At 48.0% G+C, this 25,978-nt stretch overlaps 1 long non-coding RNA gene across 3 annotated transcripts in view; it reads left to right on the top strand.

The window, feature by feature from the left end:
* The first annotated feature begins 16,191 nt into the window (after positions 1-16,191).
* Positions 16,192-25,978, top strand: part of LOC113595921 (uncharacterized) — a 31,557-nt gene continuing 21,770 nt past the window's right edge. For all 3 annotated transcript variants that reach the window (XR_008294341.1, XR_008294340.1, XR_003416588.2), the window contains exon 1: positions 16,192-16,392. This is a non-coding gene — a long non-coding RNA (uncharacterized LOC113595921). The remainder of the gene's footprint in view (positions 16,393-25,978) is intronic.

Raw genomic sequence — 25,978 nt, 5'->3', positions numbered from 1 at the left:
CTTTCTTAGTTATCAAGAAAATGCAAATGAAAATATAGTGATGTGATACAGTACCCTGTCACCGAATGAAAAACAAAACTGAGCTTTTCTCTTTCAACAACCAAGTGTCGGCACGGATATGGAATAATCGGAACACTCATTCACCGCTGGCAGGAATGCACACTGATGCAATCATTTTGGATAACGGACAGCATCTATCAGAGCTTAACATATGCATAACCTACGGTCCAGCAATCCCAGTCCTAGGTATATATTCCAAAGAAATATGTACATATGTTCATCCAAAGAAATGTCTTGGATGGGACATCTGGGTGGCTCAGTTGGTTGAACGTCCAACTCTTGATTTCAGCTCAGGTCATGATCTCACGGTTTGTGAGATTGAGCCCTGTGTTGGACTCTGAACTGAAAGTATGGAGCCTGCCTGGCATTCTCTCTCTCTCTCTGTCCCTCCTCCTCCTCCTCTCTCTCTCTCTCTTTCGCACACACTCTCTCTCTCAAACTAAATAGATAGACTCAAAGAGAAAAACAAAACAAAACAAAAAAAATGTACCAGAAATCTCATAGCAGCGCCATTTGTAATAACCCCCCAAATGGAAACCATTCAAATGTGCATCAATAGTAGAATGGACAAATAGTGTCACATACACACAATGGAAGACTAGCAATGATACACCATGGCCACACAGTGACACATGATATGGATGAATTAATCTTACAATGTTCAGCAAAAGAAGCCAGACACAATATGTATACAAAGAAAGAAACTCTATGCTGTTAGAAGACGTGAGAGTGTTCACACTGGTGGGACTGGGGGTGAGTAACTGGAAAAGGGGACTCGGGGGTTTCTGGGGTGCTGGTCATATTCTTTCTTGATTTGGGTACTGGTTATACAGGTATGTTCAGTTTGTAAAAATGCATTGGATGGTATTTTTTAAAAATCAAAGCATAGTTGACACACAGGGTTACATTAGTGACTCAACAAGTGTATACATTGTGCTATGCTCACCACAACAGTAGCTGCCACATTCAATGGTATTCTTCTGTGCACTTTCCTGTTTTTAGATTATGTGCACATTTCCTGCATGTATGTTGATTAAACATTTACAAAATATGCCTATTGGACAGACAGTCAGACTACAGTTTGTACCTCATCCAACATCCCTGCACACAATCTACTGAGTGTGTAGGTCGATACGGGGACCCATTTATGGCTCGCTCATTAAGTGAGCAGTTCAGCTCAGAAAAATCCCCAGTCACTTGCCTTAGAGTACCGGACACCCATCCTTAAGGTGATTTCCAAGCATGTTCCAAGCTGAGTTAAATCTGCTAAACGACTTATTCCGGTTACACGGAGAGAGACTTCTACAGTCTGACCTATCGCCTACATCCTGACTGTCAGACAACTTCCCTTCGTATTTAGGAAAGAAGCTCTCTTTCTGACTAAGCTAGCAGGGAAAGTATTTCCTGAGCCTTGGCTCTGTGTTGTGGCATCCAGACAGACATGTGAACAAAAATCACATTTCAACCCCTGACATCCACGAAGATCGGAGGCTGATAGCAAGCAGGTGTATCTGCTTTGGCAACTTGTCTTGTTTTGGCCCCGTAGTATTCTACTTTAAATTTGAATTAGCTGTCCATTTAAACATCGGACGTTCACCCCAAACTTCTCTGGAAAAAAAAGCGTCAGCCATCTTCCTGGGTCCCACACTAGTCTCTCCTCTCGGCCACCTCCGTCCTTGGCCCCCGCAGACGTGCGGTTGCAACTCCTAATGTAGAAAGTTGGAAAACAACAGCAAAGGGCCCTTGTTCTGATGGATTTTATAAGGCAGGATGCTGGGTATTTCATCAATTGGATGAACCCATATTGATGGCCCAGACCCTGTGTTGGGGGCTAAGCCACTAATGTAAGCATTTGGGCTTTAGTTTCATCCTCTGGAAAATAAGAGAATTGGGGGAGCCTGGGGGGCTCCGTCAGTTAAGCGTCCGACTCTTGACTTCAGCTCAGGTCATGATCTCACAGTTCGTGGGATCAAGCCCTGCGTCGGGCTCTGCACTGATGGTGAGGGGCCTGCTTGGGATTCTTTCTCTCTCCCCCTCCCCCCCCAATACATAAATAAAAAACATTTAAAATAAGAGAATTGAACTGCGTATTTTCTACAGTCCCCTCCGGTTTGAAATTTTGGTCCATCTGTGATTTCAATTAACTCTGGAGAAGCGGGATGTAATTACATTTCGTGAGTAAGTCGGCCATTCCAAACTAGCGTGCACGAGTTCAGGCACGCATAACCAGCCCCCGTCATGGTCACTGGGGTCCAGCGTGGCCTTTGTCCTTGAAGACTTGGGCTTAGGGGACTCTGAGGAGCCCTAGGAAAAGGGACCCTGTAAGAAAACACCCCACCTCCAGACTCTACTTCACAGAAGGCGTTGGATGGTTTGGGCCTAGAAGCCTTGGCACATTTCCCCCATTTTTCACACCAGTGAAAATGGAAATCCCCAGCTGCCCCCGCGCCAGACCTGCTGAGTCAAAGTCTGCATTTTAACAAGATCCTTCGGAGATTTTTGGGGCACTCACGTTGGAGACGTGCTGGGTCAGGATCCCCTTGGACGGATGCTCTAATCGTGGGCCACTTAAGAAGATGCATGGCCCTTTTACCTTCATCTCTGCCTGTCCCAGCCAACAGTCAGGACGCAGGGGGACAGTCAGCGGGCAGTCCTGGTCTCACTCTTTCTTCACCGGCAACGCTGGGGGGATATTCACACTCACCTCCGTGGGACAAGCTCCCGGCACGTTAGCCCCAGCTCTCTCTGACCCTACCTCTTCCTCTCCTACTCAAGAAAGCATCTTGGAATTCCAGGGAGCGGGAAATGACTGCTTCAACCCACTGTAAGTTTTCAAAAGCAAAGTGTGTGTGTGCCTTCCTCCCTTTACTACTGTCAAACAACAGATTACTCTGACCCCCTTCACAACGGCTCGCGACACGCCCCAACTGCTCTCGACACAGAGCCCAGAGCCTGCTAGAACGGGGCCTGGGAAGGAGGGGGCGGCTCTGAGAGGAGGAAGAGCCTGCAGGGCCCGGTCCCCTTCCAGGCAGATGCTAATGAGCCTCACCAGCCCTTAACCTTCCTGCCAGAGGGGCAGGCCGGTAATGTGATGAGCTGTCATTGTTCGTTATGGGGACAGCTGATGGGCCCAGAGGTGTCCATGGGCACAGACCAGCCTGTAGAGGCAGCCTAAGAGGGGGGCTGTGCTAGGGGCAAAGGGCCTGGGGGGGACAGGGGACAAAGAAACGCCCCCCTCCAGATCAGCTTGTTTTGCATGAACGCTGGGCAGTTTTTTCCCCACTCAGGCTATAAGGAGAGGCTGCTCAGTAGAGAGCTTGCTTCCCCCACACTGCTGGCTGTCGTAACAGGGTCCGGTGCACTGGCCAACCAGAAAAGTGAATCTGGGGGTCTCTCAGCCTTACACGCTCCAGGACAGGGGCTGGTAGAGAGAAGAGAAAATAAAAGGAGAATGTGGACCCGGAGAAAGGAGGGGTGCAGGGAAGGACGAAGCTTTTCTGCTGGTCCTGAAGAGAATTCCACTTTCCCCCAGGTAAATCAGCCCCCACCCATGCACCCCATCCCAGGTGGTTCATTGGGTCCTGGGTCTTAAGAGCGGCCGGCACCCTGCAGGTGTCTGGGGGGGGGGGTACTTCTAATTCCAGCAGTGGCAGGCAGCTGTTGGGTCCAGTGGCCTTTGGTTGCTTCCCGTAGTACATCAGTGATCGCTCTGAATTGCCTCCCGTGATCCAAGCCGCCGTTGTGCGCCTGGGCTCCGGGACCTCCCCACTTTGTTTCCTCCAATCCCAGGAGGCAATGGTGGCTTCCTGCCATTTTGAATCTCTGGGATAGTTCATCTTCCTCTCTGTGGCTCTTTCAGCCCTTCCAATGCTTTTGTAACGTGTTCCACCCAGCGCGTTTCTGATGTTTGACGTATTTAGCATGGTTTCTGATTTTCTGGATGGATTTTGTCCAATAAAACCAGGAGAGAGAGCGAAAAGGAGGTTGGGGGGGGGGGGGGGACATTGAAGCAAAGAAGAAATACGTGATGTGGCCAGAAGGTCAGTTCTGATGGAAAATGGGAATGAATTCAGAAGGTATTTGTACACCTGGGTGGCTCAGTCGGTTGAACGTCCAGCTCTTGATTTCAGTTCAGGTCATGATCCCACGGTTCGTGGATTTGAGCCCCACATCGGGCTCCACACTGAGAGTGTGGAATCTGCTTGGGATTCTCTCTCTCTCTGCCCCTTCCCCTCTGGCACGCGCGTGCTCTCTCTCTCTCTCAGAATAAACAAACTTTAAAAGAAGAGAAAAATGAGAAGGCATTTGTATTCCATCAGAGGACATACCTAGAGCACAGAGTGATGCCCACAATACCATGCTTCCTTGAATGGTGCCTTGGGGTTTGGATCTTCTCTTCCCCTCCCCGTCCTTCCCCGAGGAGCCTACAGTCTCAGGCACAGTCCAGCTAACAGTTTTCTGGGGCTCCACCTCAAGCCCTTGCATCTGTCCTTCCCCCTGGAAGGGAGTGCTTGGCGATTGCCTTGAGCTTATTGGAAGCCAGAACTTTAAGGCTTGACTTTGTGTCCCGTGAGATGCCAGGAACTTCCAGAGACTTCCTCAGTCCTGTTATTTGTGGTCAACATCATCTCCTCCTCTAAATAAAAGCTAACGAAGAAACGGTGGGTGTTTTGTGTGCAAATTCCAGCCTCTGCAGGCGGAGTCTTCTCCATTTCCAGCCCAAACCTTGGGTCAAGGATGGCAGGAAGGCAGCGGGAGGAGGGAGCTAGTGAGGGGCTGGGTCAAGTAGCTGCTGGGCCTGGAGGAGCACTTTGTAAAGTGGGGGGGGGGGGGGGTCATCAGCTTAGAATGCGCATGTGGGAATAAAGTCAGGGGCTGTAGGGGCATGAGGAATGAGACCCTGCTACATGGTGGAGGGAAGGCTTGATGAGTGTTAGAGAAGCCCCTGTTGAGATCCAATAGCAGAGATCTGTGATCTGCAGGGACTGTTTCATAACTCTCTCTAGAAAGACCCCGTAGCCAAGGAGTGGAGATAAAAAACAGTGCAATTTACTCAGAGCAGGGGCGTGGGCAGAACAAATGGTCAAGAACTCTGTTCTATGGGAGTTCCACGATCACTGTCAAATGGCTGACCATGCACATCAGGCTCTGTAAGGGAACAAAACTGACTACAGCTCATAACTTCTGGAAATTCCCCCTTCCGGCCCCCCACCCCAGTGCCTCCCCTGATGGGGTCATAAGATAATAGTTTCTCCTGTGATTTGCCACAGGTTGGGACCTTACGATGCTCAGTTGAATCCAATAGCAAAGAACAAAGACTAATATCTAAAATTGTGCCTCTTTTGGTCCTACATTTGGGCCAGTTCCTTTGTTGTTTCACTGTGGAGCATTGTGCTGACTCCCAGAATCTTCAATGGAGCTGTCTATGGAAGAGAGTTGGGTCCACGCTTTTTCCCCCACACCCAACCCCCAATCCCAAACTAAGACTTTGCTGGCTCACCATAATAGGTCTCATGGGCCTGCTGGCTGGGTTGTCACTAACAGGACTCCTTGCGTCCCCCGGGCCCCTTGGCTTCATCTGGCTCCATCTGGGGAGGGTAGTAGGGTTGAGGACCAAGTGCCCAGGAGGGTCTTAGCTGGAGAAAGAAGCCCACGTTCTGGATTTGGATGGAGATTTGGATCCTTCCAGGGCCCTGGACCACAGCAGGACGGGACTTGCAGGGAGGCCACAGCACAAAGACTGGACGGCCAGCCGGAGAGGAGAACACTGACAAACATTGAGGTGGCTGTCTAAATACAAGAAGGTGACTTTCAGGAGGACCCGAGGGGTCCGGGAGACTCTAGGAGCACCGTAGGTCCAGGATGAAAGGCAGACACAACCCCAGAGGTCAGCTGGGACAAGACGTGTCACACAGGGCACCATGTGCCCGGGCCAGCAAGACGCCAAGGAGCAGCAATGGGTGGGACCACTGAGTCAGAAGCAAGTCCGTGGCTCTTTTCCCCATGAGCTCAAGGAAGGCTGGGGAGGAGACAGCAGTGTCTGCTAAGGTGACACAGCCGAGCGCTCTTGGCATCTGTGACCCAACAGTCAGGGCAGGTGCCCGAGAAAGTAAGACTGGAAAGGGAAGGAAGCCAGCTACGGGTGCTGACTGGAGAAAGCAGCATTTCCGGCTCCGAGGTCAGGACACAGAGTTGAGGCTGGGGGCAAGGGCGTGGTGAGCCGTGGGGTCCAGGGCAGTTGGAGAAGGACGGTCTCCCGGTCAGTGAGGGAACAGCACACAACTTTCAGTATGTAAAGTGCTGATGGCTAGATAACGTGCCCGATCAGAATGAAGTCAGAGATAAAAGTCAGGAAAGAGCCTAGACCTTTCTCGCCCCCAGTTTCCTTACGTAGCTTTCTGAATGGACTTACATGGAAGGCGCGTCAGGACGGGGACACGTTCCAAAGACTAATTTTCTCAAAAGCACGCCGGTTGACAGAGTAGAAGAAGGAAGGGGGTTTGGCTAGATTAAGGCAAAGAGAGATGAGTATAAATTATGTGGTGGGTAGTTGATCAGTCGGAGTGGGAGAATTAATCTATGGCATGCGTGTCTCTGGATGCGCGTGGTGATATAATTCAGAAATGGAAGTGAGGCAGCATTAAGGTTGAGAAATGGTACAATTAGAAGAGCCAAGAATCACCTCTGTGAAGGCTCCTGCGTCGTCATTAATTCAGCCACATTACCTTCCGCAAACACTGCACAAGGTCCTGTTTGCAAGCCTTGCAATGACTCACAGAGGAAGGCCGGCTGCCAGCGGCATTTCTGGGGCTCCTTGGGGGAAATTCGCGATTTTCCTACTTGACCAGCCTCTAGAGTTAACCAAGTCCTGCCCGGAACAGATGCAGACGGCATGTGTTTAAGCACTGCAACCCTGGATGAGCTGGCAGGGTGGGGTGGGAGGGGTGGGGGCGGTAAGAAACATGAGAAGGTGATTAGCTACCTAGTGGTAGCCGGCGTTTCTGTTTCTGTAGACCTGGGCTGGGGCCCGAGATTCTGCATCTTTCACAAGCTCCCAGGGGTGCTGATCCCAGGACCGCCTTTGAGTAGTGAGGGTCTAGATGCTCTGGATGAGCAGCACGGGCGTCACCTGGGAGCCTGTTAAAAATGCAGACCGCAAGTCCCACCCCCCAGCCCCCTGAATCAGGGTCTGCGTCCAGAACAGATTCTCTGGATGATTTACTTGCTTATTTATGTTTGAGGAGTGCTGCTTTAGAGGACCTCCTTGGTTTCCTTAGAAAGATCTGGGACACCCCTAAAATGGTATGCAAACATTGCCCCGACACGCTTGTGCGTGTTTAGGCCACAGGTGGCGCTCCAGTCCTTGAACCCTGCAGTGAGTTTCTCCTCCCTCCTGGGTTCTCAACTGAAGGAGAGGTAGTGACGGAAAAATAGCCAAATAGAGAACTCAATACAGAAAAAGAAAAAAAGAAAAAAGGCTGTAAACCAGAGCCTCTGAGCCAGTGTTTGATGTGTCCCAATGTGCCAGTTCTCTACCAGCACAGGCAGGCGTATAAGCCCAAAGAGACCAGCAGGATTTCCTTGTCTTGTAGAAATGCTCTCCTGTCCCCTCCACCGCAAGAACAAAGGTGGCCAGTCTGCTTCCCCCTCCCAGGTGCAGGCGGAGACACGCAGGTTCTGGCCAGTCAGCCCAGAAAGGCAGATGGGACCTTATGCATGCTTGACCTCACGGGGAGAGGGCGTGTGTGTGTGTGTGTGTGTGTGTGTGTGTGTGTGTGTGTGTCTGGGGCAGGGAGGTGGGACTCCAAAAGTAAAAGAAGAAAATGATCTTGGTTGCTGTCACTATAGTCATTAAACACATCCAGATGTGGGACAGTCAGATTAGTAATTGCTCTTGTGACAAGTCCCTAAGTGGGTTTGGCAGACAGATGAAGTTCCTCTACCCAGCCCTACCCATCATGGGTAGAGGGTATAGAAGTTTCCATTCCCTGTGGGGTGAAGAAGAGATACTGGGAGGGAAGCTACCACTGTAAAAATGGGGAAAGAGTCTATATGCCCAAAGAGACCCATGCAGGACAAAAGCTTCAGATGCCCCCATCCAGAGCCTGCCTTGGCTACCACTTGAAGCCTGGAATAAAGAGGTACCAGGGTCTTGAGAGATGCCCTCAGCCAGCTCAGGCTGCCGGGGGGAGGGGAGGCAGACTCCTGAGCAGAGATGTCCAACCAGTTCAATATGTGACCAGCTGGGGTGGGGACAGCTCACCACAGCCTCCTCCCCACGGCCCAGGGATGTTCCGGAGGTAAGAGGAAGGGTAATTAACCCCTCTGACACGCCCTCTTCCCTACAATCCACTGGCAACAAACCTATCAATGTCTGTACGTCTCCTGAGAAGCCAATGGGCGCTTAGCCTCCAGGGCCCCCTCCCCTTCACAGACCTCAAGTGCTGGGAGCCATTGAGGGTTGTGGAGTATTCCAGGGGGAGTGGGGACACCAGCTTTGTCATCGGAAATGGTTTCTATTCAATTCAAACTGCAGGGTTTGGGGTTTTGAGCAGTTTGGAGGGGGGGGGGTTGTTTGTTTGTTTTGTTTTGTAAATTGAAGAGAGACTTCAAAAGAAAAGTAGTTGAGTTCCCACGGCTCCGGAAATTCATTTTGGCTATTTTCTCGTTCTAATATTTGTTCTTCTATCATTTTTTTTTTCTTTTTCTTAAAGTGGCCTTCCACCCAGCACTGATACTCTAACGTTGCTGCAATCATGAATAATATGAAGTGGTCTCTCACCACAAAAAGCAGAGAAGGTCGACTCCAGATTCCTCTCCCCCCATTCTTGTTTAAACCAGAATGAGTTGTTTTTTTTTTTTTTTCAGTGCACCTTCACTTCTCGGCCATGATAAGAAGGATAGAAGCCAACAGTGTCCTTAAAGGGCTTTTGGCGGATGCATTGAAACTCGAGTTCTCCTAGAAGCAATGCAGGTCTGCTCCACCCCCCTGGAACATGTCTAGTTAAAAACAAATCAAAAAGAAAAAAATCGGCACATTCCTCTTTATGTTGCTCATGGTTGGAAGACCTAAAGTTTGTTCCACACTCTTTAAAGCTCAAGCATGCAGCTCCCTCCCACCCCTGTCACAGTCACCTGTAAGTCTGCTCCCTTTTACCCATCTCTTTTAAAGCCCCATCTTCCTGCCTTGGTTCCAGATCACATTATCTCCAGGAAGTGGGGGGCAGCAACAGTATAGGACTCACTCGGGGCAGTGGGGAAGGACGGTAAGCCTATGACCCCATGATGGGCTGCCCAGATCTGAGAGGGGAAGAGAAATTGCCTTAAGTTGGTTGTTTGAGTGAATCTCAGATGGATAAACGTTGGGTATTTGGGTCAAAGGTCTAGGGTAGAGGTCTACCAGTAGAATCGGTAGTCATTAATGCCAGGGTTTTCACCTGGGGATTGAATAAGGTATTAAACTGAAGCTGAAACCTACTTTTAAACCCTAGGTCTGGGCAGCTTCTCCCTCTCCCCCATCCTTTCTCTCTCTCTCTCTCTCTCTCCATCCATCCATCCATCCATCTACCCATCCATCATATCTACCTACTTACCTACTTACCTACCTACCTACCCTATCTATCATCTATCCTTTGTATATCTTAACTGTAACTAATTCACAGCATTGATGTTAAGATTAAGTGAGATTTTGTACATAGAGACTCTTTATAAACCCCAACGGTCTTATATTTACAGGTGTAGCCTACCCCACAATTTGGGGACTTTCTCAATGACAACACGACCTTGGTAGAGAGATTCTGTTATTTTTGGTGTGTTTTCTTCACCATCAACTTCACCATTCTGTCCACTAGACATTCTACATATTTGTCTCAGAAGAAGGTTGGCAAAATGGTTAAGCCTTGCTTTTGCGATTTGAAACGCGAGGTCTCAGGAGGAAGGGGGGGCAATGCAGGATTTTGGCAATAGATTTTGTACAGGCTGTGTAAAAGCAAGGCTTCTCTCTACCTCACCACCACCACCAAAGAAAGGAAAGAGAGGTGACAGAGTATGGATGACACCCAGAGGGACCAGGCAGAAAGATATGGAATCAACACAAAGAGCTTCCCACACTTCACCCTGTGTCAGAAAGAAAGCTTTCAATATTTCCAGGACTCAGGAAAAATGTGGGAGCCAAGTGAGTCCTTGCAGGGGGCATGAGCCCTGTAGAGAAACTCTGTGGCTGTCCCCCATTTTGATGTCAGCCGTGACCAACAGATCATTTGATGATCATCCTACAGAAGTGACACCTATGACGCACACACTTATTTTTGGTTGCCATCTAACTTACTCCATTTGTAAGCCCTCCTTTAAACACTGCAAGACACTTCTAAGACCCACACTCAGAGGATGGGATGAGGACATACCAATGAGGTGGGAAGAGGCATGGAAAGGCATGCCCCTGCACCCGTGCCTCAGTCAGCCTTCGTAAAAACAATTGGAGATCTTCCTTGGATTGAATACAATGGCAAGAGAGGTACCACCCCCCCCACCTCAGTGAAAAGAGGAATTAGGGCGCCCCCTCCCCAAAAAACAAGTCCTGGAGAAATACAAAACCCAGGAAAGCAGCAACAGCATGAATTGTCCCAGTAACCAACATGAGTGTGCTTGGTGATTGATCCCCATTCCCTGTATTTCTCTGAAGAATGAAGGAAAATTTTTTTCATCTGACATATTCCTTTTTTTTTTCAGATACAGCATACGTCATATATTTCAGTCATCCCTGATCCCATCCATTCTTTTTTTTTTTTTTAACCTTTATTTATTTTTGAGACAGAGAGAGACAGAGAATGAATGGGGGAGGGGCAGAGAGAGAGGGAGACACAGAATCGAAAGCAGGTTCCAGGCTCCGAGCCGTCAGCCCAGAGCCCGACGCGGGGCTCGAACTCACGGATCGCGAGATCGTGACCTGAGCTGAAGTCGGACGCTTAACCGACTGAGCCACCCAGGCGCCCCAATCCCATCCATTCTTAACACCTCCGCCACTTAACAACTCTTCAAAACAAATATATTTTGGAGGTAGAGCTGGTAGAACTTGCTGATAGATCACATAGAGACATTGAGGGAAAGGCAGGAGTCAAGAATGACTTCAAGCATGTGGGCCTCAGCAAGTAGCCATGGTGATATCATCTACTGAGATGTAGAGGGAGGAATAAGTATTGATGCCTGAATTACGTGATTTATCGAGCTTATTACTGCTTTATTTTCTGGCTTTGCTACTAGAATATAAGCTTCATGAAAACAGGGGCTTCGTCTTTTTTTCTTTTTGCCCCATGGACTAGAATAATGCTTGTAATAATGATGACACTCAGTAAACATACGTTGAATGAATACACCATGGGAATGAAAGGTAAGTCCAATAGCAGTGAGGGAGACAGATGGGCTTGGGATGGGGGAGTATGGTTCAGTTTGGGAAATGTTAAGTTCAAGGATCCCTGGAACCGTTGGGCTGAAAACATCATATAGGTTGTTGGATGTTGGAGCTTGGCGCTTAGGAAGGGGGTCAAGGCTGAAGAGGAAAATGTCAGGGTCATCAGCATCCTGTTGGCACTCAACACCGTGCAACTGATGAGGTCACCTAGGATGAGGTCTCTTTGGAGATGAGAGGGAAGATCCCCGAGGGCCACCAATACTTAGAGATCTAGGAGAGCATGAGGAGTCATCAAAGGAGTTCATGATTATGTAGGAGCTAATGATGGTACTGTCTCCAAAACCAGGAGAGGGAAGGGTTTTAAGAAGGAAGAATCACACAGCTGTGTCACATTCTGCTGAGAAGATGCACGAGGTGGGGTTGTTTCTGCATCTTCCATGGAATCACAAGCTCACCGAGAGCCATGATTCTGTTGTTGGGTCACTCTATGCCCCAGATCATGCCATCCCTGCCCATGTTGTGATAAGGTGCACTAGGGAGGCTGATGTACAGAGTACAAAGGGCTGCCTCAGGGAAACACGAGAGAGGTGTGGGTCTTGGTCCCGGCTGACGACACTGGCTACCTTTGATGGGGAGGGCTGGGCAGATGGCAGATTGTTTTCCAGTTAGTATTCATAGTTCTATATTATACTTATACTATGTCCATTTCGCATGCTTCCCAAAGCCAGGGTATTGGTCAATACTAGAGAACAATACACCTTACAGTGTGGGGGTTAAGAGGATGGACTTTGGATTCGGACAGACCTGGATTTGATTCCTGATGCTGCTAACTGACAACGAAGTCTCATCTTTCTGCGTCTCAGTTACTATCAGATTGGATTAGAAAAAAATCACCATTGTCCCTTTAAATACCTCATCCTATGATCATGGGGTTCTCTGAGGGCACAGTGCAAAAGGGGCGAGTTTCTGAGGACTTCAACCCATGCTTGACAATTAGTCAATACCCAAAGGTGTATCCTGTCTGTCACCAAACTGTCTGTCACCCAGCTGCCTTCCCAAAGTCTGTGCCAAGACAGACGAACTTTTGTTCCTGTCACTGGCATGACTACTGGGACCAGCGGACCAAGTATGGCCTCATAGTTGTTGCTTGCTTGACGGGTGTTAGGCAGCGCATAAGCTGATGGTGTAGAGGCCAGGCATTTCATTCCTGGTGGCCCAATGCTGAGTCACTGGAGGGGGTGGCTGGGGGAGCAGCATTCCAGAGTCGTCTGCCCTTTTCTGGAAAGACTCTGATATAAACGCATCTGTTTGTTAGGAATGATGACCATATCGTCTTGTCATACATTTTAAGGGAGGACAGACAAGTTTGGTCTGGAGTGGAAGGGGCCCGAGGGAGCATCACAACTGCCTGTGGTGTTCCCAATCCACTGAAGGACGTCACGTATGTTCTCTCCAAGGTACGGGGCTGTGAAATGGAAGGGGAGTTGTGCCCCTACTGCTCCAGAGAATGAATGAGGATAGAAGTCACCAGGGAGGTTAGTTTCAGCTTCGCATGAGAGACAAGACAGCAGAGTAGCTGAGAGCATGAACTTTGGAGTCGACAGGTTATACAATCTTAGGCATGCAATTTGACTTCCCTCACATCGATTTTATCGTATATAAAATAGGGAACAAGTATTTAAGGTGTTGAGCATTGTGTCCAGGCCATGTTCTCTTTGGTTTCACTAGGATTAGAAAAAGAATTTCAACAGAGTGCTCCAATAGTGGGCAAGGACCGCTGTTCAGGGAGCCAGCCTCTGAGACTGGAGGGAATGGGTGAAGGACCATCTGATGAAGAAGAGAGATCTCAGCATAGAGGCAGGCTCTGTCTCAGTTTGGGACCCAAAGTCTAAGCAATGATTCTATACGTAGCTCATCAGGTCCCCTCTGATTCTGACTTCCAAAATGGAAGTCCAGCTTTGCTTTGCTTTCCTGAAAAGGGCAAGTGAGCTGAAAAATACACCAGAAGTACGAGATGTTCTTTTACATGGATTCTCGGGGCAGCAGTTTCCAAGGAATCTGAAGGGGAAAAGCCAAGAGCAGAATGCACTGTCTGTAGGAACATACCTGCCTCAGGCTGAGCGAGGGGGAGCCTCCTGATGCAGTTGTCTGTACTACTGAGTGTCTTGTGACTGTCACTATGGCAACCCATGGCTGAGAGGCCCTGGCTGCCAGATCACAGATGGGCACAGTTAACCTCTCCCTCACCAGTGGCCGAAGACCCAGACACCCCGATAGATGCAAAACCTTGGTCTCCACGCCTTCTGAAATAAAGTATCTGAGGAGATACCACAGCCTGTTTAACACACACACACACACACACACACACACACACACACCCTCTTTTGTTATAGCAGCAGAACCTGTTCTTTGTATATGGAAGCACGTGAAATAGGACAGTTGTCTTAACTGTTCTGGTCAAGGACAGGATGGAGAGATTGCACATCTTCCCTCTTCTGAGATAGTTCACAAGGTATTTCTTAAAAAACTTTTTTTACATGTTTATTCACTTTTGAGAGAGAGAAAGAGACAGAGCGTGAGGGGGAGAGGAGCAGAGAGAAAGGGAGACACAGAGTCTAAGGCAGGGTCCAGGCTCTGAGCCATCAGCACAGAGCCCGATGTAAGGCTCGAACTCACAGACCATGAGATCATGACCTGAGCTGAAGTTGGACGCTTAACCGACTGAGCCACCAAGTCGCCCCATTCACAAGGGATTTCTGGAGGACAGGAGGGCTCCAAGACCCCATAAGGAATTATGTTTGAAATCCCATTGGTCTATAGTCTAAGTGTTGTAGGACTTGGAAGAAGAAGACTCCTGAAGACTGGAGAAGTCAAGGAAGGCTTCATGGAAGAAGTAGGATCTGAATTGGTCCTCGAAGGATGGATAGGAGGTGGTAGACAAGATTTCCAAGGCACTGTGTCTGATGGGTCTTCAGAAAGTTCTTTACCCTGGACTTCCCCATCGACTTCCTGTGTCCAGATCATTCTCATTTTCTCCTTGACCCCTCACTCTGTCTCCACTCCTGCTTTAAGGTGATGCTCTTCTGAGCTTCTCTGACAGCTAAGGAGGAGAGAGCCTCCATCTAAATCATTCATTCATTTAACACATATTCTTTGAGCACCATCTGTGTGTGACAAATCTGTGTGAGAGAAGCAGAAAGCAAAACTCGGCCTTCAAGGACTGTCAGCCTATCAGACGACCCACTCAGGGAAGCACCAGGGTGAGAAAGAGCACATACACATATTTATTAAAAATCGCACTTTTGTGTCTATAAGAATAACATACATTCATGGTGAAAAAGAGTTAAATGATGAAAGAACTAATATTACCATTCAAAAAATTGTATATATTATTCATATATAAATATTATAGATTTACTTTCAAAAGGATATCGTACTTTTTAAATGTTTATTTGTTTTGAGAGAGAGAGAAAGAGCATGTACATGTGGGGGAGGGGCAGAGAGAGAGAGGGAGAGAGAGAATCCCAAGCAGGCTCCCCATTGCGAGTGCAGAGCCTGATGTGGGGCTTTATCCCACAAACCATGAAATCATGACCTGAACCGAAACCAAGAGTCGGATGCTTAACCAACTGAACCCCCAGTGCTCCTATCTAGATTTATAATTTACATCTAATGCATATTGTAGAAAACAGCAAAAACTCTGTGGCTTAACTCAACAAAAATCTGTTGTCTGTGCCGCAAGCCCCACTGTTTCGGGAGGTGGTTTGTTCCACATAACCACTCCACACTATTTATTATGCCTCTATCTGAACATAATGCTTTAGGTTTTTTGAGAGGAGGAGAAAGCAATGGAAAGTTGGCCACTGGCAGTTAAATGCTCCGCACCTTTATGGAAGTTACACTGGCTCACATTTCCTAGGCCAAAGGTAGTCTTGTATCTGATTTAACATCAAAGTTGGCAGGGAAATACAATCCTTCCTTGTGTCTGAAAGGGGAGGGGGCCCCATACTGGTAAGCAGACTGCCAGGCAGAGTGTTCCAACACGTACATGTGCCATATTTGTCCTACCGATTCCCCTGCCCTTGAAAGAGCTGATGATATAGTTCACAATCTGTGCCAAACCTTAGGGCAGACATCATATGAGAGGCCACTTGGGTCTGAAATGCCAGAATTGAAACCAGGATCCATAACCCAGGATGGGAAAGCTGGAGTGTTCCCAGAAGTAACAGAGTTCTCAGCTATATCCACGCATTCAGGAAGCTGTGCAGGTACAGTGTATTACCAAGAGGTAATTTCACCATCAGGTGACCATGAACTCAACCAGAGTAGAGGTGGTCCCAAACAGACTTGTCTATTGAGTCTCATTTCAGTCCCTAGGGTCTTCACAGAAGGATGTCAGGGGTCCCTTCCTTCCCTGATCTCTCCCAGCTTCTTTTTCTTTCCTCCCTAAAGGATCTCCTTACTTTTTGTACACCTCTACTTCTCCTTCCCTAACAGTGTCCCACTCCATCCTGGAGACAAGTCCTGAACATTTCCCCCAAGACAGTCTTGAAGTGTCATGAGCTGTTCTTACGACACATAAGCCCATTGTAGAAGGACTTAGATATTTTTGATTCTTTATAAAATGGAGCACCTTCACCCTTCCTCTTGCTGCATTTCCCCACTCATGAGAAGGCACAGAGGGCATTGTTAAGCGGCACCTGAAAACGGAACTTTCCAGGCTCTTGGATCCAAATCAGAACACAGGTGTTGAGTATGGAAGAGTCACTTCAAAAATCGGATTCCATGGATATGTGATCAGTAGTTAAAGGGTTAAAGTCACATTCGAAAGAAAGGTGACCCTCCTTCTCCTTGCTAATGTAATTGGCCAGAGTCCAAGCCATTGGCCAAGCCATACATGAGTGGGGCCACCTGATTTGAAAAAGGTAAGTAATAATCTCTCTCCTCTCCCACCTACCCCTCCCATGGGGTAGGATTGATTCGTGAACTCGGAGCCTGTCTCATCAGGCCAGGACTGCCAAGTCTCTCCTTCATCCTACACAAGTGAATGCACTCATCATTGCCATGTTTAAGGGGGCTAAGACCCCAGGACTTGGATTCTGGCTTTAGGAGGAGATAGAAACCCAATTTGGGCTTCAAGTTAAATTTTATAATCTAGTTCTGCTCTTTCTGAGAGCTATACATTGAGGCGTTGAATACAAATGGGATTTTTGTTCCCCATATCACTTCTCTTTGTGTGTACCTCTTTTGGGGAAAAGGTGATGGGTCAGAAGATCGGAATTTGGGCAGGGCACAGACCCTTAGCCAGAACAACATTAAAATCTACTCTTGACCTAACAACGTGCTGTTTGGAGATGGGTGAAGGCATCACAGAAGAGGGCATTGGAGCTGAGTCTTGAAGGATGAATGGAAATCTGACAGGCAGATAAGGGTACTTATGCCTTAGGTTACCTGAAAGGTGCGGAGGAGGGGAGTACCTGGAGCAAAGTTGCCCAGGAGCTTTCCTACAGCCACAAAGGCAGACTCTGCTTCTTTGATGTTCTCACCATCTAATTTGAGTTGTCTAAGTGATGGATGGGCTGGAAGGGTTGTTTCTTGGCGGGTAAAGGATTCTGCGTCTGCTGGATCGGCATGTTTTCGGCAGGCTGTCTATCTTGATTTGTTGCTTTGAAGGGCCATTGCTCAGAAAGCCTTTGTTATCAGCAGAGCCTGGGGCTGCTGGGTCATGTCTGTTTCTGTGCTCTAGCTGGCATGCCATGCTTTGTTATCTTTATTATCCAGCCTTTAGTAACTCCAAGCCTGGAGGAAGGACAGATCCAGCTTTCTGCTGGGCAACTCTGTGCATTTGGTGTTTGGTGAGCTGGAGATGCTGAGATGGGTTGGGAATCTTTGTGTTCGCTGCCAGGGACTTGGTGAGTAACCTGTGAACTCAGGGGGAGAATGAGGCACTTTATGGAGACAATAGTGATGGTAAGTAGGGTCGCCATGGATTGTACTCCACTTATGCAGCAAACATTTACCAAGCTCCTATTTTACTCCAGGTGCTGGACACAGGTAAGATATGGCACCTACTCTCCCCAGGAATAAACCAATGAACACAGCATGTGAATGTGCTGTGTCACAGGGAAGCTCGGAGGCCCCTTGGAGCATGGAGAAGGGTTTCTGCCTTAGCCTATGGTATGACAGGGTCAAGGAAGACTCAACCTCTAAGCACTTAACACGCCAGATATGATCGTCATGAGGATCACCCAATGACTATTTCAAGGATGCATCAACACTGTGTAGATGGTAAAGAAAAAAAGATGAACAGAGTTATCTTTATTGTTGCTCTCTATGTCCACAGCCCAACAGAATCCTTCAAACAACTGTGGTACCTAAAGGTTTGACTCAGGTTGCCTGTGATGTGGGTTCACAGCATTGCTTCCCCTTTCTAGACGCTTTCCTCCCAATCTTCTTCTTTACTCCTCCCCAAACCATATTTTTGTCAACAACAACCTTGACCTAGCTTCATCTAGAAACCTCTTCTGAGCCTGATGCGTTCAAGGTCCCCTGCCCACCCCCCACCCCCCCCCCCCACTGGGTTCCAAACGACTACACCTTCCAACCGCACTTTAGGAAGAGATGGCGGGCCAGGAGGAAGGGGATCTTCCCAGGCAGTTCAGAGGCCTGCTACAACTAACACGGCTTTCAAACATTCCTGATGTTGTCCTCAATTTGTTTTGTAAACGGGAATCTTATCTTTCCCACTCTATCACAATCTACTCGAGGGCAAGGCCAATGCCCTTGGATGCTTTTCTTTGCTCTACGTTGGCTGGTATGGTGAGAAGCACTCAGTGTTTGTCATCACTTTATCAGCGAGGCTGATAGAAATGAGGCTGTTAATTTCATCTTTGGGACTTCATTTGCAATTAAATGGATGGTGATGCCTTGGTTATGGCTTAATTAATAAATTCAATAAACATGAATTAAGGATCTATGATGAGTCAGACACTCTGCTAAGCACTGGCTCCACGGAGATGAATGGCAGGTCTCCGCTCTCAAGAATTTCATAGTTTAGTAAGAGACGAACATACGTCAACAGATATTTATAACGCCGGGGGGAATTGCTAGAGAATAGGTTTGCTTAAGGGACTGTGAAAACCCAAAGGAGAGAGCAAGAATCCATGCTTGCTGATTTTAAGGATGCAAACAAAATTTCCAAGGAGGCAGAGGAAAGCTCTCCAGGCAGAAGTATTACAGGTGCAAAGACACAGGAGCGTGATGAGTCGGGAAGCCATCCCAGAGCAACGTGTACATCTCAGTGTGTCTGCGATATGGGCTCTGTGGTGGGGAATTGGGTCAGACTGTGAAAGCCCTTTTATACCAGCTCAGGAATTTGGGCTTTATGGGGTACCCACAAGAGCCGGAGGAGAGGGTTTTTTTGTTTGTTTGTTTCTTACGTTTCATTTATTTTTGAGAGAGACAGAGAGCAAGCAGGGAAGGGGCAGAGAGAGAGGGAGACACGGAATCCGAAGCAGGCTCCAGGCTCCGAGCTGTCAGCACAGAGCCCGACGTGGGGCTCGAACTCACAGACGGCGAGATCATGACCTGAGCTGAAGCCGGATGCTTAATGGGCTGAGTCACCCGGGTGCTCCGACCGAAGGAGACTTTTAACACACGGAGTACCATCGTCCTGCTTGCCCTTTCAAGAACGTAGCCTTTGGTCTGGGTCTGCCTGGGGTGTCAGGATGGGCTACACAGGAGAGCTTGGGGAATCAAACGGATGGAAAAGAGAAGCTGGGATGCTTTTACTTTTTAAAAGACCTTTTCTATGAAAACAAAAAATACAGATTTTAAATAGCTACACATAAATATCAATTGCACTGGCTGCATATATGAGCAGGAAACCATTTAGAGAGTAAATGGCTTAAGGGCCACTTCTACGTGCTCCATGAATGTTTAACCACACCCTTGCATATTTAACCTGATCTTCTCCTGGGCAAGGGTAGAATTACTCCATGTTAAAACTTTCTCGCACCAAAACCTGAAGGTTTGTCCACAGCCCATAGTCCACGGTTAACCAACTTCCTTCCTGTCTTGGACGTATTTTCTATGGCATTCGTGACAGTGACCATCGGTGGAGGTGAGGAGGGTGGCATCCCAAGTGTAAAGCATCCCAGGAGGCTTTCCAGGGCGCGCCAATACCCCATTTGGGTCCCCAGAGTCCGAAATCCCATCCCCAGCTTTGCAGATCCCCAAAACTAATTTCCTCGGTGTTCCAGAGTTAATGGAGTTCAGAAAGGCTGAGCTACCAAAATTTTGCCCATTCTTTAATTTGCCCTGAGAAACGTAACTGCCGGGGGGAACAGTTACTCATGTCCTCTAGCCCAGCTGGCACATTTACTCCGTTTTGACATTTGCGCAAGAAGCGAAATCACAGCTTGAAGGCTGCGTGGGGAGATAGATGTATGCGCACGTAATTGATGCACCAGGTATGGCTGCATGATGCCCCCATGTGCCTCGAAGGAATTTTCCTACCCATATGCCTGGGCAGCCCCCGTCTCCCGGTTGCAGTTCAGCCCAGTTGTAGACAAAGCCTTAAGGAGAGACTATGATCTGAGGGGCTCACAGAATTTACCTTAGAAACTGAGAGGTAGTGGGCAATATCAAGCCTCCCAAAGTAAATCTGATTGAATCGGTCCGGAGTTCCGACAGCAATTGTTTCACTCTTCAGTCAACATGTGTCTGGCGTGTTCGAAGTGCCAGGCATCACATGCTGCATCAATAAACGAGACAAAGACTCTGTCAGGAGACTCAGAATTCGGTAGGAAGCAGACCCACTGGCTTGTGATGACCATGCAGGGTAATGTCTGCTGTGATGGAGGCTTGTTCTAGATACAGTGGGAGCCAGGACCCAGTGCCCTAGTCCTGCCTGGGGGTCCAGAAAAGCTGCACAGAGGCCAAAAAGCTTAAGCTCATTCTACTTCAGTATCTGGTTTTCACAGTGAAAGAAAATGCCATTTTTATGACGACGGTATTACCGAGAATATAATTATTATATAGGAAATTGCTATTAGCCTTGCGGTGTGTTTCTTTTTATGTTTAGGCATTAAGATTTGTGAGATTAAATGTGGAATCCTACAGGGTCGTGCAGATTTCATTTAGCATGGTAACACGAGACAGGTCCATCTTAAAAAAAAAAATGACTGCTTGGTATCCTATCCTCTGGATATACCATTGTTTATTTAACTAAACCCTGTTGTCAAACATTTTGGTTATTTTCTCTTTTCTTTCTCTTTTTTATTAAAAAAAATTTTTAATGTTTATTTATTTTTGAGAGAGAGAGAGACAGAGACAGAGAGGGAGCAGAGGAGAGGCAGAGAGAGAGGGAGACACAGAATCCGAAGCAGGCTCCAGGCTCTGAGCTGTCAGCACAGAGCCTGATGAGGGGCTTGAACTCACAAACTGTGAGATCATGACCTGGGCCGAAGTCAGATGCTTAACTAACTGAGCCACACAGGCGCCCCTCTTTTTTAAAAAATTTTAAATCATGTTTTTATTTGTTTTGAGAAGGGGGGGGGGGAGAGAGATAGCAAGCAGGGGAGGGGCAGAGAGAGAGAAAGAGAGAGAGAGAAACCCAAGCAGGCTCCATGCATCAGGGCAGAGCCTGACATGGAGCTTGAACTCATGAACTGCGAGATCATGACCTGAACCAAAATCAAGAGTTGGACGCTTAATGCACTGAGCCACCCAATCACCCCAAACATTTTGGTTATTTTCAATCATTCTCTATTATCAATAAAACCTTAAAATGAGAGGATCTTAGAGATTATGTGATAAGATCCTCTCACTTTGCCACTGAGGGAACTGGTTTCCTGTGGATTTAAATGATTTTTCCCCAAGTCCTATAACAGCTGGGTCTGGACTTCTGATGAAATGCATTCTGGGCTGGAAGGGGGAAGAGGGGTGGGTTATCTGAGAGTCAATAAGAGGAGAGGCACTGGGAAAACACCAGGGGCAGGCAGCATGGGGGACTCCAAAGGAGAGAGGAAGGTGAATTTCAAGGTTCTGAGGACGCCGGTGCACTGGGGTGAAACCGCGCACGCGCAGAAACGGACACCAGCCTCTCGGCATGCAAAGTGGGGGCGGGGTGGCCCTTTCGGAGGCAACTTGACAGTGCATGACAAGAACCTGGAGAAGACCCTCCAATGGCGTGACCTGGCGAGTTCACTCCCAGGAGCCTGCCCTCCTAGGGAGCTGGGATGTGCACGGGCAGTCAATGAAACGTGGTTCACAGTGCAAACCAATATCCTACGATAGGCGCCAAACGACACTAGAGGTAACCTATCGTGTTAGACAATGCCATAGGACAATCAAGCAATAGGACAGGCGGGTAGGTGATAGATACTAGAGATATAATATATATTTTTCTTTGGCATGTGTAAAATCTCTTTGTATATTAGGCACACTCTTTTGATATATTACATACACTTTTAATATATAAAGGGGTTCATTACAAGGGACTGTCTCATACCGTTATGCAGGTGAAGTCCCACACCAGCCATCTGTAAGCCAGAGACCCAGGGAGGCCAGCGGTATAGATGTGGGAACCACAGGCAAAAGACCTAAAGGTCAGCACCAGCCGTCAGGCAGTGACGGTAGATGCTTCCTTCCTCTGCCTTTTTGTTCCATTCGGGCCCTGAACACATTGCATGATCCCCACCCACTTTGGGAAGGGCAATCTGCTTCACTCAGCGAGTTAGAAAAGCTACCCAGTCCTCCTCCTGAATATGTCTCCTCTGCTCACACAGAATGCTCATGGGGTCGCCTGGGTAGCTCAGTCCACGAAGCAGCCGACTCTTGGTTTCGGCTCAGGTCGTGATCTCACGGCTGGTGAGTTGTAGCCCTGCGTCAGGCTCTGCGCCGACAGTGAGGAGCCTGCTTGGGATTCTCTCCTTCCCTCTCTCTCCGCCCCTCCCCCACCGGCTCCCTATCTCTCTCTCAAAGTAAATAAAAGTAAACTAAAAAAAGAAGACAAAAAAAAGAACGCTCACAACACTCGTGGTCACCAAACGGGTGTGGGATTTACCCCACACCCAGCAACTCTCCCCCACACCAGCTGAGTATCTTACAGTTTAGCTGCGTTCTGACATTGTCTAACGTAGCATCAGGTCCCACAGGTGAAGGGCTCAGTCAGATAAGACTGCACACCACCCCCTTCAGATGCCAACCGCGAGTCGGGGCTGTCACCCGGGCTTCTGGCCAATCGGCTGCCAATCGGAGCTTCCCACAGTCCTCCCCTTGGGTTGGATTAATTTGTTGGTGACACTCACAGAACTCAGGGAAACGCTTATGTTCACCAGTTTGTCCAACGACACAGAGGAAGAGCTAGATGAAGAGATACATAGGGAGAGGTTCTGGGAGGGTCCCGAGCACAAGGGTTTCTGTCTCCCACGGAGTTAGAGTATCACCCTCCCAGTGTGGAGGTGTTTACCAGTCTGGAAGCTCCATGAACCCCTCCAGATCCTCTCCCTTCTCTGGAGGATGGGGGTTGGGCATGAAAATTCCAAGCTTCTAATCATGGTTTGGTCCTTCTGGTGACCAGCCCCCACCCAGCAGCCACCCAAGAGCCCACGAGGGTCGCCACATTAGAACAAGGTGAAATTATGAAGGTTCTAGGAGCTTTGTGCCCGGGGTCAGGGGCAGAGACCAATTAAATATATTCTATTGTTTTCTATTAGTTTACAGTCGGTCTACTGACTCAAACGTAATCTCTTCCAGAAACACCCTCACAGACACACCCAGAAGTAATGTTTGGCCAAATATCTGGGTACCCCAGGATCCAGTCAAGGTGACACATAAAATGAGCCATTACGACATTCAATGCTGGGGAAAGGTTAAGTCGACTCTGGTACACTCACAAGAGGCTGAGGTGTGTTCTATGATTTCCTCTTTTTTCTTTTCATTGTTCTAGTTTTTCCGGTTCAGCCGGCCCCTCCTCTCTGCATCCACAGAGCCTCACCACATGTTCTCTCCATCAGGCTACAGCCTACCCCTGTGTTCAGTCCCTATCTCGAGCCCTCCAAACACATATCGTGCTCTCCGCCCTCTGTCAGTTCAGTGGGATCTCGGGAGAACAAAGATATAAGCACACAAACACATGTGATCAGTCTGCATTATTTTATCGAAAGACCATTGCTTATTATTTAAGTAAAAAAAAAAAATGTAAGAGTAATAAAAATACCTATACTCTTTCATCCAGGAATCCTGCTTAATGCAAGTGAGTAAAAGGAATAAAAAAGAAGCCAAAATGATCAATATTACCATAGTACAAAATTGGTAGCAGTTTAAAGTCCAGGAGTCTGTGATTAGTATTTTTTTTTTTTTTTTTGAGAGAGAGAGAGAGAGTGAAAGCAGGGGAGGGGGCAGAGGGAGGGGAGAGAATCTTTTTTTTTTTAATATGAAATTTATTGTCAAATTGGTTTCCATACAACACCCAGTGCTCATCCCAACAGGTGCCCTCCTCAATGCCCATCACCCACCCCGCAGAATCTTTTTTTTTTTAATTTTTAAAAATGTTTATTTACTTTTGAGAGAGAGAGAGACAGAGCATGAGCAAGGGAGGGGCAGAGAGAGAGGGAGACACAGAATCTGAAGCAGGCTCCAGGCTCTGAGCTGTCAGCACAGGGCCCGACGCGGGGCTTGAACACATGAACTGTGAGATCGTGACCTGAAGCTTAACCAACTAAGCCACCCAGGTGTCCCTCTGAGAGGGAGAGAATTTTAAGGAGGCTCCAAGCCCAGTGTGGAGTCTGACACAGGGCTGGATCTTGCGACCGTGAGATCATGACCTGAGCTGAAATCAAGAGTCAGACCCTTCACCGACTGAGCCCCCCAGACGCCCCCCGTGATTAGTAAAGTACAGTGAATGCATATGAGATAGCATTGGGTAACTTAAAAAAAAAATTAGGTCATAAATAAGACCAAGACAAAACTCAAGAAAATTCTTATGTTATAATATTAAGTCCAAAGACCAGTTACAACTGTGTGAAAAGGTAAGAAGCACAGGGAAAAAAGATCGCGAGTAAAGACAAATTATAGAAATCATATTGGGGCAGTGACATTTCATGTGATGTGTTTTCTCTAATGTTGTCATATTGGTTTTGCAATTAAAAAGAAAAAAGTATTCGGGGCGCCGGGGTGGCTCAGTCGGTTGGGCGTCCGACTTCAGCTCAGGTTACGATCTCACGGTTCGTGGGTTCGAGCCCCACGTCGGGCTCTGTGCTGATGGCTCGGAGCCTGGAGCCTGCTTCCGATTCTGCGTCTCCCTCTCTCTCTGCCCCTCCCCTGCTCACACTCCGTCTCAAAAATAAACATTAAACATTTTAAATAAAAAATAAACTTAGAAAAAAGTCTACTTGTCATTTCCCTGCTTAAAACCTTCCAGTGATCTCTGCTGTCCTCAGGCCTCTTTTTCAATGGCCTATGAGGTCCTATATGAGCTGGCCTCTGCCTGACCATCTGACTTGCTGTCTACTCTTCCCTTGATCACGAAGTTTCAGGGACACTGGTCTGCTTCCTGGTTGCAGATGATACCAAACTGCTTTCTTTCTTGCAGCTTCCCCCCAACCCCTCACCCCTACTATTCCTTCTTCTCCCCCCCTCCCCCACCCCGGGGCTATTATCAGACTGGTTGCTTCTCATTTTTCAGATTTCGATTCAAACTCACCTTCCCACAATCATCCTATCTAAACTCATGCCTCCAAGACACTCTGTTTCCTGTTATGTCCTCTTTCTATTTTATTTTTTTTATGATACTTATCGCTAATTGAAATTACGTTCGTGTTCAGACGTTCTGTCTCCTTGCTCGGGAACCTCAGATCAAAACCCCTGATCTTTCTAGCTGCTGAATCCCTGGAGCTTAATACAGTGCCGAGTTAAAAAAGAAAACAAACAAAAAAAAAAACCTTAAAAAATTAAAAAAAAAAAAAAAAGAAAAAAGGGTGCACCTGGGTGGCTCAGTCGGTTCAGCATCCGACTTCAGCTCAGGTCATGATCTCACGGTTCGTGAGTTCGAGCCCCGCGTCGGGCTCTGTGCTGACAGCTCGGAGCCTAGAGCCTGCTTCGGATTCTGTGTCTCCCTCTCTCTTTGCCCCTCCCCTGCTCATAGACTGTCTCTCCCTCAAAAATAAATAAACATTAAAAAAGAAAAAGTATGGGGTGCCTCCCCCACTCACTCTCTGTCTCTCATGCTGCTCTGCCTTGACAGCACCTTCCCATCTGCAGGCGGCTGGTGCGCGTGAGAGACGCAGCCCGGCAGACAGTGTGGGTTTGTGCCTGTGAGTTCGTTGTGTCAAAACACATCGTACTTCGCGCGTTTATGCCTCCTCGCACCGAGAGACACGCAGCTCCTTCCTGTGCGGCTTGCTCCAAGCCTTTGTTGTGGTTGTTTTCCGTATGTGGAGTTTCGCAGACCCGGAGAGCACCAAAGCGCTGCTCTGAGCGCGTGCTGAAGGGAAGACTGTTCTTGTG

This window comes from Acinonyx jubatus, chromosome E1, assembly GCF_027475565.1.
Source record: "Acinonyx jubatus isolate Ajub_Pintada_27869175 chromosome E1, VMU_Ajub_asm_v1.0, whole genome shotgun sequence".
Lineage (NCBI taxonomy): Eukaryota > Metazoa > Chordata > Mammalia > Carnivora > Felidae > Acinonyx > Acinonyx jubatus.
Note: the sequence above shows the minus strand (reverse complement) of the source record. Positions and strands in the feature narration are given on the sequence as shown.